At 45.6% G+C, this 14006-nt stretch overlaps 11 pseudogenes; all 11 read right to left on the bottom strand.

Moving 5' to 3' along the window:
• Nucleotides 1-483: 483 nt before the first annotated feature.
• On the bottom strand, nucleotides 484-601 carry LOC140098634 (5S ribosomal RNA; annotated as a pseudogene).
• An 11368-nt stretch (nucleotides 602-11969) lies between these two features.
• On the bottom strand, nucleotides 11970-12088 carry LOC140087277 (5S ribosomal RNA; annotated as a pseudogene).
• A 70-nt stretch (nucleotides 12089-12158) lies between these two features.
• On the bottom strand, nucleotides 12159-12277 carry LOC140078373 (5S ribosomal RNA; annotated as a pseudogene).
• Nucleotides 12278-12347: 70 nt separating this feature from the next.
• Nucleotides 12348-12466, bottom strand: LOC140087086 (5S ribosomal RNA; annotated as a pseudogene).
• A 70-nt stretch (nucleotides 12467-12536) lies between these two features.
• Nucleotides 12537-12655, bottom strand: LOC140095244 (5S ribosomal RNA; annotated as a pseudogene).
• Nucleotides 12656-12725: 70 nt separating this feature from the next.
• On the bottom strand, nucleotides 12726-12844 carry LOC140097291 (5S ribosomal RNA; annotated as a pseudogene).
• Nucleotides 12845-12913: 69 nt separating this feature from the next.
• LOC140097279 (5S ribosomal RNA) lies at nucleotides 12914-13032 on the bottom strand (annotated as a pseudogene).
• A 70-nt stretch (nucleotides 13033-13102) lies between these two features.
• On the bottom strand, nucleotides 13103-13221 carry LOC140097267 (5S ribosomal RNA; annotated as a pseudogene).
• Nucleotides 13222-13480: 259 nt separating this feature from the next.
• LOC140097254 (5S ribosomal RNA) lies at nucleotides 13481-13599 on the bottom strand (annotated as a pseudogene).
• A 70-nt stretch (nucleotides 13600-13669) lies between these two features.
• LOC140097242 (5S ribosomal RNA) lies at nucleotides 13670-13788 on the bottom strand (annotated as a pseudogene).
• Nucleotides 13789-13858: 70 nt separating this feature from the next.
• On the bottom strand, nucleotides 13859-13977 carry LOC140097230 (5S ribosomal RNA; annotated as a pseudogene).
• Between the last annotated feature and the right edge of the window lie 29 nt (nucleotides 13978-14006).

Here is a 14006-nt window from a genome sequence, read left to right as displayed (position 1 = left end):
GAGCAGGCACATTCAGCTTAGAATGGCCGTTGACAGCAGCTGTTCAGTTTGAACCTTCTTTTACTATCTCATAGAGAAACTAACACAATTTTCAGGTTCAAAAAGGTCAACGGAACTTGGGATTCGCAGCCAGTCTCTCATGCTGGTACTTGCCAAGCCTTAAGCTGCATTGCTGCTGCGATCTGACGAGAGCAGGCACATTCAGCTTAGAATGGCCGTTGACAGCAGCTGTTCAATTTGAACCTTCTTTTACCATCTTTGACAGAGAAACTAACAATTTTCAGGTTCAAAAAGGTCAACGGAACTTGGGATTCCCAGCCAGTCTCCCATGCTGGTACTTGCCAAGCCTTAAGCTGCATTGCTGCTGCGATCTGACGAGAGCAGGCACATTCAGCTTAGAATGGCCGTTGACAGCAGCTTTTCAATTTGAACCTTCTTTTACTATCTCATAGAGAAACTAACACAATTTTCAGGTTCAAAAAGGTCAACGGAACTTGGGATTCCCAGCCAGTCTCCCATGCTGGTACTTGCCAAGCCTTAAGCTGCATTGCTGCTGCGATCTGATGAGAGCAGGCACATTCAGCTTAGAATGGCCGTTGACAGCAGCTGTTCAATTTGAACCTTCTTTTACTATCTCATAGAGAAACTAACACAATTTTCAGGTTCAAAAAGGTCAACGGAACTTGGGATTCCCAGCCAGTCTCCCATGCTGGTACTTGCCAAGCCTTAAGCTGCGGCGATCTGACAAGAGCAGGCACATTCAGCTTAGAATGGCCGTTGACAGCAGCTGTTCAATTTGAACCTTCTTTTACTATCTCATAGAGAAACTAACACAATTTTCAGGTTCAAAAAGGTCAACAGAACTTGGGATTCCCAGCCAGTCTCCCATGCTGGTACTTGCAAAGCCTTAAGCTGCATTGCTGCTGCGATCTGACGAGAGCAGGCACATTCAGCTTAGAATGGCCATTGACAGCAGCTGTTCAGTTTGAACCTTCTTTTACTATCTCATAGAGAAACTAACACAATTTTCAGGTTCAAAAAGGTCAACGGAACTTGGGATTCGCAGCCAGTCTCCCATGCTGGTACTTGCCAAGCCTTAAGCTGCATTGCTGCTGCGATCTGACGAGAGCAGGCACATTCAGCTTAGAATGGCCGTTGACAGCAGCTGTTCAATTTGAACCTTCTTTTACCATCTTTGACAGAGAAACTAACAATTTTCAGGTTCAAAAAGGTCAACAGAACTTGGGATTCCCAGCCAGTCTCCCATGCTGGTACTTGCCAAGCCTTAAGCTGCATTGCTGCTGCGATCTGACGAGAGCAGGCACATTCAGCTTAGAATGGCCGTTGATAGCAGCTGTTCAATTTGAACCGTCTTTTACTATCTCATAGAGAAACTAACACAATTTTCAGGTTCAAAAAGGTCAACGGAACTTGGGATTCCCAGCCAGTCTCCCATACTGGTACTTGCCTAGCCTTAAGCTGCATTGCTGCTGCGATCTGACGAGAGCAGGCACATTGAGCTTAGAATGGCCGTTGACAGCAGCTGTTCAGTTTGAACCTTCTTTTACTATCTCATAGAGAAACTAACACAATTTTAAGGTTCAAAAAGGTCAACGGAACTTGGGATTCCCAGCCAGTCTCCCATGCTGGTACTTGCCAAGCCTTAAGCTGCATTGCTGCTGCGATCTGACGAGAGCAGGCACATTCAGCTTAGAATGGCCGTTGACAGCAGCTGTTCAATTTGAACCTTCTTTTATCATCTTTGACAGAGAAACTAACAATTTTCAGGTTCAAAAAGGTCAACGGAACTTGGGATTCCCAGCCAGTCTCCCATGCTGGTACTTGCCAAGCCTTAAGCTGCATTGCTGCTGCGATCTGACGAGAGCAGGCACATTCAGCTTAGAATGGCCGTTGACAGCAGCTGTTCAATTTGAACCTTCTTTTACTATCTCATAGAGAAACTAACACATTTTTCAGGTTCAAAAAGGTCAACGGAACTTGGGATTCCCAGCCAGTCTCCCATGCTGGTACTTGCCAAGCCTTAAGCTGCTGCGATCTGACGAAAGCAGGCACATTCAGCTTAGAATGGCCGTTGACAGCAGCTGTTCAATTTGAACCTTCTTTTACTATCTCATAGAGAAACTAACACAATTTTCAGGTTCAAAAAGGTCAACAGAACTTGGAATTCCCAGCCAGTCTCCCATGCTGGTACTTGCCAAGCCTTAAGCTTCATTGCTGCTGCGATCTGACGAGAGCAGGCACATTCAGCTTAGAATGGCCGTTGACAGCAGATGTTCAGTTTGAACCTTCTTTTACTATCTCATAGAGAAACTAACACAATTTTCAGGCTCAAAAAGGTCAACGGAACTTGGTATTCCCAGCCAGTCTCCCATGCTGGTACTTGCCAAGCCTTAAGCTGCATTGCTGCTGCGATCTGACGAGAGCAGGCACATTCAGCTTAGAATGGCCGTTGACAGCAGCTGTTCAATTTGAACTTTCTTTTACCATCTTTGACAGAGAAACTAACAATTTTCAGGTTCAAAAAGGTCAACAGAACTTGGGATTCCCAGCCAGTCTCCCATGCTTGTACTTGCCAAGCCTTAAGCTGCATTGTTGCTGCGATCTGACGAGAGCAGGCACATTCAGCTTAGAATGGCCGTTGACAGCAGCTGTTCAATTTGAACCTTCTTTTATTATCTCATAGAGAAACTAACACAATTTTCAGGTTCAAAAAGGTCAACGGAACTTGGGATTCCCAGCCAGTCTCCCATGCTGGTACTTGCCAAGCCTTAAGTTGCATTGCTGCTGCGATCTGACGAGAGCAGGCACATTCAGCTTAGAATGGCCGTTGACAGCAGCTGTTCATTTTGAACCTTCTTTTACTATCTCATAGAGAAACTAACACAATTTTCAGGTTCTAAAAGGTCAACGGAACTTGGGATTCCCAGCCAGTCTCCCATGCTGGTACTTGCCAAGCCTTAAGCTGCATTGCTGCTGCGATCTGACGAGAGCAGGCACATTCAGCTTAGAATGGCCGTTGACAGCAGCTGTTCAATTTGAACCTTCTTTTACTATCTCATAGAGAAACTAACACAATTTTCAGGTTCAAAAGGTCAACGGAACTTGGGATTCCCAGCCAGTCTCCCATGCTGGTACTTGCCAAGCCTTAAGCTGCATTGCTGCTGCGATCTGACGAGAGCAGGCACATTCAGCTTAGAATGGCCGTTGACAGCAGCTGTTCAATTTGAACCTTCTTTTACTATCTCATAGAGAAACTAACACAATTTTCAGGTTCAAAAAGGTCAACGGAACTTGGGATTCCCAGCCAGTCTCCCATGCTGGTACTTGCCAAGCCTTAAGCTGCATTGCTGCTGCGATCTGACGAGAGCAGGCACATTCAGCTTAGAATGGCTGTTGACAGCAGCTGTTCAATTTGAACCTTCTTTTACTATCTCATAGAGAAACTAACACAATTTTCAGGTTCAAAAAGGTCAACGGAACTTGGGATTCCCAGCCAGTCTCCCATGCTGGTACTTGCCAAGCCTTAAGCTGCATTGATGCTGCGATCTGACGAGAGCAGGCACATTCAGCTTAGAATGGCCGTTGACAGCAGCTGTTCAGTTTGAACCTTCTTTTACTATCTCATAGAGAAACTAACACAATTTCAGGTTCAAAAAGGTCAACGGAACTTGGGATTCCCAGCCAGTCTCCCATGCTGGTACTTGCCAAGCCTTAAGCTGCATTGCTGCTGCAATCTGACGAGAGCAGGCACATTCAGCTTAGAATGGCCGTTGACAGCAGCTGTTCAGTTTGAACCTTCTTTTACTATCTCATAGAGAAACTAACACAATTTTCAGGTTCAAAAAGGTCAACGGAACTTGGGATTCCCAGCCAGTCTCCCATGCTGGTACTTGCCAAGCCTTAAGCTGCGGCGATCTGACAAGAGCAGGCACATTCAGCTTAGAATGGCCGTTGACAGCAGCTGTTCAATTTGAACCTTCTTTTACTATCTCATAGAGAAACTAACACAATTTTCAGGTTCAAAAAGGTCAACGGAACTTGGGATTCCCAGCCAGTCTCCCATGCTGGTACTTGCCAAGCCTTAAGCTGCATTGCTGCTGCGATCTGACGAGAGCAGGCACATTCAGCTTAGAATGGCCGTTGACAGCAGCTGTTCAGTTTGAACCTTCTTTTACTATCTCATAGAGAAACTAACACAATTTTCAGGTTCAAAAAGGTCAACGGAACTTGGGATTCCCAGCCAGTCTCCCATGCTGGTACTTGCCAAGCCTTAAGCTGCATTGCTGCTGCGATCTGACGAGAGCAGGCACATTCAGCTTAGAATGGCCGTTGACAGCAGCTGTTCAATTTGAACCTTCTTTTACTATCTCATAGAGAAACTAACACAATTTTCAGGTTCAAAAAGGTCAACGGAACTTGGGATTCCCAGCCAGTCTCCCATGCTGGTACTTGCCAAGCCTTAAGCTGCTGCGATCTGACAAGAGCAGGCACATTCAGCTTAGAATGGCCGTTGACAGCAGCTGTTCAGTTTGAACCTTCTTTTACTATCTCATAGAGAAACTAACACAATTTTCAGGTTCAGAAAGGTAAACGGAACTTGGGATTCCCAGCCAGTCTCCCATGCTGGTACTTGCCAAGCCTTAAGCTGCATTGCTGCTGCGATCTGACGAGAGCAGGCACATTCAGCTTAGAATGGCCGTTGACAGCAGCTGTTCAATTTGAACTTTCTTTTACTATCTCATAGAAAAACTAACACAATTTTCAGGTTCAAAAAGGTCAACAGAACTTGGGATTTCCAGCCAGTCTCCCATGCTGGTACTTGCCAAGCCTTAAGCTGCATTGCTGCTGCGATCTGACGAGAGCAGGCACATTCAGCTTAGAATGGCCGTTGACAGCAGCTGTTCAATTTGAACCTTCTTTTACTATCTCATAGAGAAACTAACACAATTTTCAGGTTCAAAAAGGTCAACAGAACTTGGAATTCCCAGCCAGTCTCCCATGCTGGTACTTGCCAAGCCTTAAGCTTCATTGCTGCTGCGATCTGACGAGAGCAGGCACATTCAGCTTAGAATGGCCGTTGACAGCAGATGTTCAGTTTGAACCTTCTTTTACTATCTCATAGAGAAACTAACACAATTTTCAGGCTCAAAAAGGTCAACGGAACTTGGTATTCCCAGCCAGTCTCCCATGCTGGTACTTGCCAAGCCTTAAGCTGCATTGCTGCTGCGATCTGACGAGAGCAGGCACATTCAGCTTAGAATGGCCGTTGACAGCAGCTGTTCAATTTGAACCTTCTTTTACTATCTCATAGAGAAACTAACACAATTTTCAGGTTCAAAAAGGTCAACGGAACTTGGGATTCCCAGCCAGTCTCCCATGCTGGTACTTGCCAAGCCTTAAGCTGCTGCGATCTGACAAGAGCAGGCACATTCAGCTTAGAATGGCCGTTGACAGCAGCTGTTCAGTTTGAACCTTCTTTTACTATCTCATAGAGAAACTAACACAATTTTCAGGTTCAGAAAGGTAAACGGAACTTGGGATTCCCAGCCAGTCTCCCATGCTGGTACTTGCCAAGCCTTAAGCTGCATTGCTGCTGCGATCTGACGAGAGCAGGCACATTCAGCTTAGAATGGCCGTTGACAGCAGCTGTTCAATTTGAACTTTCTTTTACTATCTCATAGAAAAACTAACACAATTTTCAGGTTCAAAAAGGTCAACAGAACTTGGGATTTCCAGCCAGTCTCCCATGCTGGTACTTGCCAAGCCTTAAGCTGCATTGCTGCTGCGATCTGACGAGAGCAGGCACATTCAGCTTAGAATGGCCGTTGACAGCAGCTGTTCAATTTGAACCTTCTTTTACTATCTCATAGAGAAACTAACACAATTTTCAGGTTCAAAAAGGTCAACAGAACTTGGAATTCCCAGCCAGTCTCCCATGCTGGTACTTGCCAAGCCTTAAGCTTCATTGCTGCTGCGATCTGACGAGAGCAGGCACATTCAGCTTAGAATGGCCGTTGACAGCAGATGTTCAGTTTGAACCTTCTTTTACTATCTCATAGAGAAACTAACACAATTTTCAGGCTCAAAAAGGTCAACGGAACTTGGTATTCCCAGCCAGTCTCCCATGCTGGTACTTGCCAAGCCTTAAGCTGCATTGCTGCTGCGATCTGACGAGAGCAGGCACATTCAGCTTAGAATGGCCGTTGACAGCAGCTGTTCAATTTGAACCTTCTTTTACTATCTCATAGAGAAACTAACACAATTTTCAGGTTCAAAAAGGTCAACGGAACTTGGGATTCCCAGCCAGTCTCCCATGCTGGTACTTGCCAAGCCTTAAGCTGCTGCGATCTGACAAGAGCAGGCACATTCAGCTTAGAATGGCCGTTGACAGCAGCTGTTCAGTTTGAACCTTCTTTTACTATCTCATAGAGAAACTAACACAATTTTCAGGTTCAGAAAGGTAAACGGAACTTGGGATTCCCAGCCAGTCTCCCATGCTGGTACTTGCCAAGCCTTAAGCTGCATTGCTGCTGCGATCTGACGAGAGCAGGCACATTCAGCTTAGAATGGCCGTTGACAGCAGCTGTTCAATTTGAACTTTCTTTTACTATCTCATAGAAAAACTAACACAATTTTCAGGTTCAAAAAGGTCAACAGAACTTGGGATTTCCAGCCAGTCTCCCATGCTGGTACTTGCCAAGCCTTAAGCTGCATTGCTGCTGCGATCTGACGAGAGCAGGCACATTCAGCTTAGAATGGCCGTTGACAGCAGCTGTTCAATTTGAACCTTCTTTTACTATCTCATAGAGAAACTAACACAATTTTCAGGTTCAAAAAGGTCAACAGAACTTGGAATTCCCAGCCAGTCTCCCATGCTGGTACTTGCCAAGCCTTAAGCTTCATTGCTGCTGCGATCTGACGAGAGCAGGCACATTCAGCTTAGAATGGCCGTTGACAGCAGATGTTCAGTTTGAACCTTCTTTTACTATCTCATAGAGAAACTAACACAATTTTCAGGCTCAAAAAGGTCAACGGAACTTGGTATTCCCAGCCAGTCTCCCATGCTGGTACTTGCCAAGCCTTAAGCTGCATTTCTGCTGCGATCTGACGAGAGCAGGCACATTCAGCTTAGAATGGCCGTTGACAGCAGCTGTTCAATTTGAACTTTCTTTTACCATCTTTGACAGAGAAACTAACAATTTTCAGGTTCAAAAAGGTCAACAGAACTTGGGATTCCCAGCCAGTCTCCCATGCTTGTACTTGCCAAGCCTTAAGCTGCATTGTTGCTGCGATCTGACGAGAGCAGGCACATTCAGCTTAGAATGGCCGTTGACAGCAGCTGTTCAATTTGAACCTTCTTTTACTATCTCATAGAGAAACTAACACAATTTTCAGGTTCAAAAGGTCAACGGAACTTGGGATTCCCAGCCAGTCTCCCATGCTGGTACTTGCCAAGCCTTAAGCTGCATTGCTGCTGCGATCTGACAAGAGCAGGCACATTCAGCTTAGAATGGCCGTTGACAGCAGCTGTTCAATTTGAACCTTCTTTTACTATCTCATAGAGAAACTAACACAATTTTCAGGTTCAAAAAGGTCAACGGAACTTGGGATTCCCAGCCAGTCTCCCATGCTGGTACTTGCCAAGCCTTAAGCTGCATTGATGCTGCGATCTGACGAGAGCAGGCACATTCAGCTTAGAATGGCCGTTGACAGCAGCTGTTCAGTTTGAACCTTCTTTTACTATCTCATAGAGAAACTAACACAATTTCAGGTTCAAAAAGGTCAACGGAACTTGGGATTCCCAGCCAGTCTCCCATGCTGGTACTTGCCAAGCCTTAAGCTGCATTGCTGCTGCAATCTGACGAGAGCAGGCACATTCAGCTTAGAATGGCCGTTGACAGCAGCTGTTCAGTTTGAACCTTCTTTTACTATCTCATAGAGAAACTAACACAATTTTCAGGTTCAAAAAGGTCAACGGAACTTGGGATTCCCAGCCAGTCTCCCATGCTGGTACTTGCCAAGCCTTAAGCTGCGGCGATCTGACAAGAGCAGGCACATTCAGCTTAGAATGGCCGTTGACAGCAGCTGTTCAATTTGAACCTTCTTTTACTATCTCATAGAGAAACTAACACAATTTTCAGGTTCAAAAAGGTCAACAGAATTTGGTATTCCCAGCCAGTCTCCCATGCTGGTACTTGCCAAGCCTTAAGCTGCATTGCTGCTGCGATCTGACGAGAGCAGGCACATTCAGCTTAGAATGGCCGTTGACAGCAGCTGTTCAATTTGAACCTTCTTTTATTATCTCATAGAGAAACTAACACAATTTTCAGGTTCAAAAAGGTCAACGGAACTTGGGATTCCCAGCCAGTCTCCCATGCTGGTACTTGCCAAGCCTTAAGCTGCATTGCTGCTGCGATCTGACGAGAGCAGGCACATTCAGCTTAGAATGGCCGTTGACAGCAGCTGTTCAGTTTGAACCTTCTTTTACTATCTCATAGAGAAACTAACACAATTTTCAGGTTCAAAAAGGTCAACGGAACTTGGGATTCCCAGCCAGTCTCCCATGCTGGTACTTGCCAAGCCTTAAGCTGCATTGCTGCTGCGATCTGACGAGAGCAGGCACATTCAGCTTAGAATGGCCGTTGACAGCAGCTGTTCAATTTGAACCTTCTTTTACTATCTCATAGAGAAACTAACACAATTTTCAGGTTCAAAAAGGTCAACGGAACTTGGGATTCCCAGCCAGTCTCCCATGCTGGTACTTGCCAAGCCTTAAGCTGCTGCGATCTGACAAGAGCAGGCACATTCAGCTTAGAATGGCCGTTGACAGCAGCTGTTCAGTTTGAACCTTCTTTTACTATCTCATAGAGAAACTAACACAATTTTCAGGTTCAGAAAGGTAAACGGAACTTGGGATTCCCAGCCAGTCTCCCATGCTGGTACTTGCCAAGCCTTAAGCTGCATTGCTGCTGCGATCTGACGAGAGCAGGCACATTCAGCTTAGAATGGCCGTTGACAGCAGCTGTTCAATTTGAACTTTCTTTTACTATCTCATAGAAAAACTAACACAATTTTCAGGTTCAAAAAGGTCAACAGAACTTGGGATTTCCAGCCAGTCTCCCATGCTGGTATTTGCCAAGCCTTAAGCTGCATTGCTGCTGCGGTCTGACGAGAGCAGGCACATTCAGCTTAGAATGGCCGTTGACAGCAGCTGTTCAATTTGAACCTTCTTTTACTATCTCATAGAGAAACTAACACGATTTTCAGGTTCAAAAAGGTCAATGGAACTTGGGATTCCCAGCCAGTCTCCCATGCTGGTACTTGCCAAGCCTTAAGCTACATTGCTGCTGGATTCCCAGCCAGTCTCCCATGCTGGTACTTGCCAAGCCTTAAGCTGCTGCGATCTGACGAGAGCAGGCACATTCAGCTTAGAATGGCCGTTGACAGCAGCTGTTCAATTTGAACCTTCTTTTACTATCTCATAGAGAAACTAACACAATTTTCAGGTTCAAAAAGGTCAACAGAACTTGGGATTCCCAGCCAGTCTCCCATGCTGGTACTTGCCAAGCCTTAAGCTGCATTGCTGCTGCGATCTGACGAGAGCAGGCACATTCAGCTTAGAATGGCCGTTGACAGCAGCTGTTCAATTTGAACCTTCTTTTACTATCTCATAGAGAAACTAACACAATTTTCAGGTTCAAAAAGGTCAACGGAACTTGGGATTCCCAGCCAGTCTCCCATGCTGGTACTTGCCAAGCCTTAAGCTGCATTGCTGCTGCGATCTGACGAGAGCAGGCACATTCAGCTTAGAATGGCCGTTGACAGCAGCTGTTCAATTTGAACCTTCTTTTACTATCTCATAGAGAAACTAACACAATTTTCAGGTTCAAAAAGGTCAAGGGAACTTGGGATTCCCAGCCAGTCTCCCATGCTGGTACTTGCCAAGCCTTAAGCTGCTGCGATCTGACGAGAGCAGGCACATTCAGCTTAAAATGGCCGTTGACAGCAGCTGTTCAATTTGAACCTTCTTTTACTATCTCATAGAGAAACTAACACAATTTTCAGGTTCAAAAAGGTCAACGGAACTTGGGATTCCCAGCCAGTCTCCCATGCTGGTACTTGCCAAGCCTTAAGCTGCATTGCTGCTGCAATCTGACGAGAGCAGGCACATTCAGCTTAGAATTGCCGTTGACAGCAGCTGTTCAATTTGAACCTTCTTTTACTATCTCATAGAGAAACTAACACAATTTTCAGGTTCAAAAAGGTCAACGGAACTTGGGATTCGCAGCCAGTCTCCCATGCTGGTACTTGCCAAGCCTTAAGCTGCATTGCTGCTGCGATCTGACGAGAGCAGGCACATTCAGCTTAGAATGGCCGTTGACAGCAGCTGCCTAATTTCTACTTTCTTTTACTATCTCATAGAGAAACTAACACAATTTTCAGGTTCAAAAAGGTCAACGGAACTTGGGATTCCCAGCCAGTCTCCCATGCTGGTACTTGCCAAGCCTTAAGCTGCATTGCTGCTGCGATCTGACGAGAGCAGGAACATTCATCTTAGAATGGCCGTTGACAGCAGCTGTTCAATTTGAACCTTCTTTTACTATCTCATAGAGAAACTAACACAATTTTCAGGTTCAAAAAGGTCAACGGAGCTTGGGATTCCCAGCCAGTCTCCCATGCTGGTACTTGCCAAGCCTTAAGCTGCATTGATGCTGCGATCTGACGAGAGCAGGCACATTCAGCTTAGAATGGCCGTTAACAGCAGCTGTTCAATTTGAACCTTCTTTTACTATCTCATAGAGAAACTAACACAATTTTCAGGTTCAAAAAGGTCAACAGAACTTGGGATTCCCAGCCAGTCTCCCATGCTGGTACTTGCCAAGCCTTAAGCTGCATTGCTGCTGCGATCTGATGAGAGCAGGCACATTCAGCTTAGAATGGCCGTTGACAGCAGCTGTTCAATTTGAACCTTCTTTTACTATCTCATAGAGAAACTAACACAATTTTCAGGTTCAAAAAGGTCAACGGAACTTGGGATTCCCAGCCAGTCTCCCATGCTGGTACTTGCCAAGCCTTAAGCTGCATTGCTGCTGCGATCTAATGAGAGCAGGAACATTCAGCTTAGAATGGCCGTGGACAGCAGCTGTTCAATTTGAACCTTCTTTTACTATCTCATAGAGAAACTAACACAATTTTCAGGTTCAAAAAGGTCAACGGAACTTGGGATTCCCAGCCAGTCTCCCATGCTGGTACTTGCCAAGCCTTAAGCTGCGGCGATCTGACAAGAGCAGGCACATTCAGCTTAGAATGGCCGTTGACAGCAGCTGTTCAATTTGAACCTTCTTTTACTATCTCATAGAGAAACTAACACAATTTTCAGGTTCAAAAAGGTCAACAGAAGTTGGGATTCCCAGCCAGTCTCCCATGCTGGTACTTGCCAAGCCTTAAGCTGCATTGCTGCTGCGATCTGACGAGAGCAGGCACATTCAGCTTAGAATGGCCGTTGACAGCAGCTGTTCAATTTGAACCTTCTTTTATCATCTTTGACAGAGAAACTAACAATTTTCAGGTTCAAAAAGGTCAACGGAACTTGGGATTCCCAGCCAGTCTCCCATGCTGGTACTTGCCAAGCCTTAAGCTGCATTGCTGCTGCGATCTGACGAGAGCAGGAACATTCAGCTTAGAATGGCCGTTGACAGCAGCTGTTCAATTTGAACCTTCTTTTACTATCTCATAGAGAAACTAACACATTTTTCAGGTTCAAAAAGGTCAACGGAACTTGGGATTCCCAGCCAGTCTCCCATGCTGGTACTTGCCAAGCCTTAAGCTGCTGCGATCTGACGAGAGCAGGCACATTCAGCTTAGAATGGCCGTTGACAGCAGCTGTTCAATTTGAACCTTCTTTTACTATCTCATAGAGAAACTAACACAATTTTCAGGTTCAAAAAGGTCAACAGAACTTGGAATTCCCAGCCGGTCTCCCATGCTGGTACTTGCCAAGCCTTAAGCTTCATTTCTGCTGCGATCTGACGAGAGCAGGCACATTCAGCTTAGAATGGCCGTTGACAGCAGATGTTCAGTTTGAACCTTCTTTTACTATCTCATAGAGAAACTAACACAATTTTCAGGCTCAAAAAGGTCAACGGAACTTGGTATTCCCAGCCAGTCTCCCATGCTGGTACTTGCCAAGCCTTAAGCTGCATTGCTGCTGCGATCTGACGAGAGCAGGCACATTCAGCTTAGAATGGCCGTTGACAGCAGCTGTTCAATTTGAACTTTCTTTTACCATCTTTGACAGAGAAACTAACAATTTTCAGGTTCAAAAAGGTCAACAGAACTTGGGATTCCCAGCCAGTCTCCCATGCTTGTACTTGCCAAGCCTTAAGCTGCATTGTTGCTGCGATCTGACGAGAGCAGGCACATTCAGCTTAGAATGGCCGTTGACAGCAGCTATTCAATTTGAACCTTCTTTTACTATCTCATAGAGAAACTAACACAATTTTCAGGTTCAAAAAGGTCAACAGAACTTGGGATTCCCAGCCAGTCTCCCATGCTGGTGCTTGCCAAGCCTTAAGCTGCATTGCTGCTGCGATCTGACGAGAGCAGGCACATTCAGCTTAGAATGGCCGTTGACAGCAGCTGTTCAATTTGAACCTTCTTTTACCATCTTTGACAGAGAAACTAACAATTTTCAGGTTCAAAAAGGTCAACGGAACTTGGGATTCCCAGCCAGTCTCCCATGCTGGTACTTGCCAAGCCTTAAGCTGCATTGCTGCTGCGATCTGACGAGAGCAGGCACATTCAGCTTAGAATGGCCGTTGACAGCAGCTGTTCAATTTGAACCTTCTTTTACTATCTCATAGAGAAACTAACACAATTTTCAGGTTCAAAAGGTCAACGGAACTTGGGATTCCCAGCCAGTCTCCCATGCTGGTACTTGCCAAGCCTTAAGCTGCATTGCTGCTGCGATCTGACGAGAGCAGGCACATTCAGCTTAGAATGGCCGTTGACAGCAGCTGTTCAATTTGAACCTTCTTTTACTATCTCATAGAGAAACTAACACAATTTTCAGGTTCAAAAAGGTCAACGGAACTTGGGATTCCCAGCCAGTCTCCCATGCTGGTACTTGCCAAGCCTTAAGCTGCATTGCTGCTGCGATCTGACGAGAGCAGGCACATTCAGCTTAGAATGGCCGTTGACAGCAGCTGTTCAATTTGAACCTTCTTTTACTATCTCATAGAGAAACTAACACAATTTTCAGGTTCAAAAAGGTCAACAGAACTTGGGATTCCAAGCCAGTCTCCCATGCTGGTACTTGCAAAGCCTTAAGCTGCATTGCTGCTGCGATCTGATGAGAGCAGGCTCATTCAGCTTAGAATGGCCGTTGACAGCAGCTGTTCAATTTGAACCTTCTTTTACTATCTCATAGAGAAACTAACACAATTTTCAGGTTCAAAAAGGTCAACGGAACTTGGGATTCCCAGCCAGTCTCCCATGCTGGTACTTGCCAAGCCTTAAGCTGCATTGCTGCTGCGATCTGACGAGAGCAGGCACATTCAGCTTAGAATGGCCGTTGACAGCAGCTGTTCAGTTTGAACCTTCTTTTACTATCTCATAGAGAAACTAACACAATTTTCAGGTTCAAAAAGGTCAACGGAACTTGGGATTCCCAGCCAGTCTCCCATGCTGGTACTTGCCAAGCCTTAAGCTGCATTGCTGCTGCGATCTGACGAGAGCAGGCACATTCAGCTTAGAATGGCCGTTGACAGCAGCTGTTCAATTTGAACCTTCTTTTATCATCTTTGACAGAGAAACTAACAATTTTCAGGTTCAAAAAGGTCAACGGAACTTGGGATTCCCAGCCAGTCTCCCATGCTGGTACTTGCCAAGCCTTAAGCTGCATTGCTGCTGCGATCTGACGAGAGCAGGCACATTCAGCTTAGAATGGCCGTTGACAGCAGCTGTTCAATTTGAACCTTCTTTTA

Source organism: Engystomops pustulosus, chromosome 9 (assembly GCF_040894005.1).
Source record: "Engystomops pustulosus chromosome 9, aEngPut4.maternal, whole genome shotgun sequence".
Lineage (NCBI taxonomy): Eukaryota > Metazoa > Chordata > Amphibia > Anura > Leptodactylidae > Engystomops > Engystomops pustulosus.
Note: the sequence above shows the minus strand (reverse complement) of the source record. Positions and strands in the feature narration are given on the sequence as shown.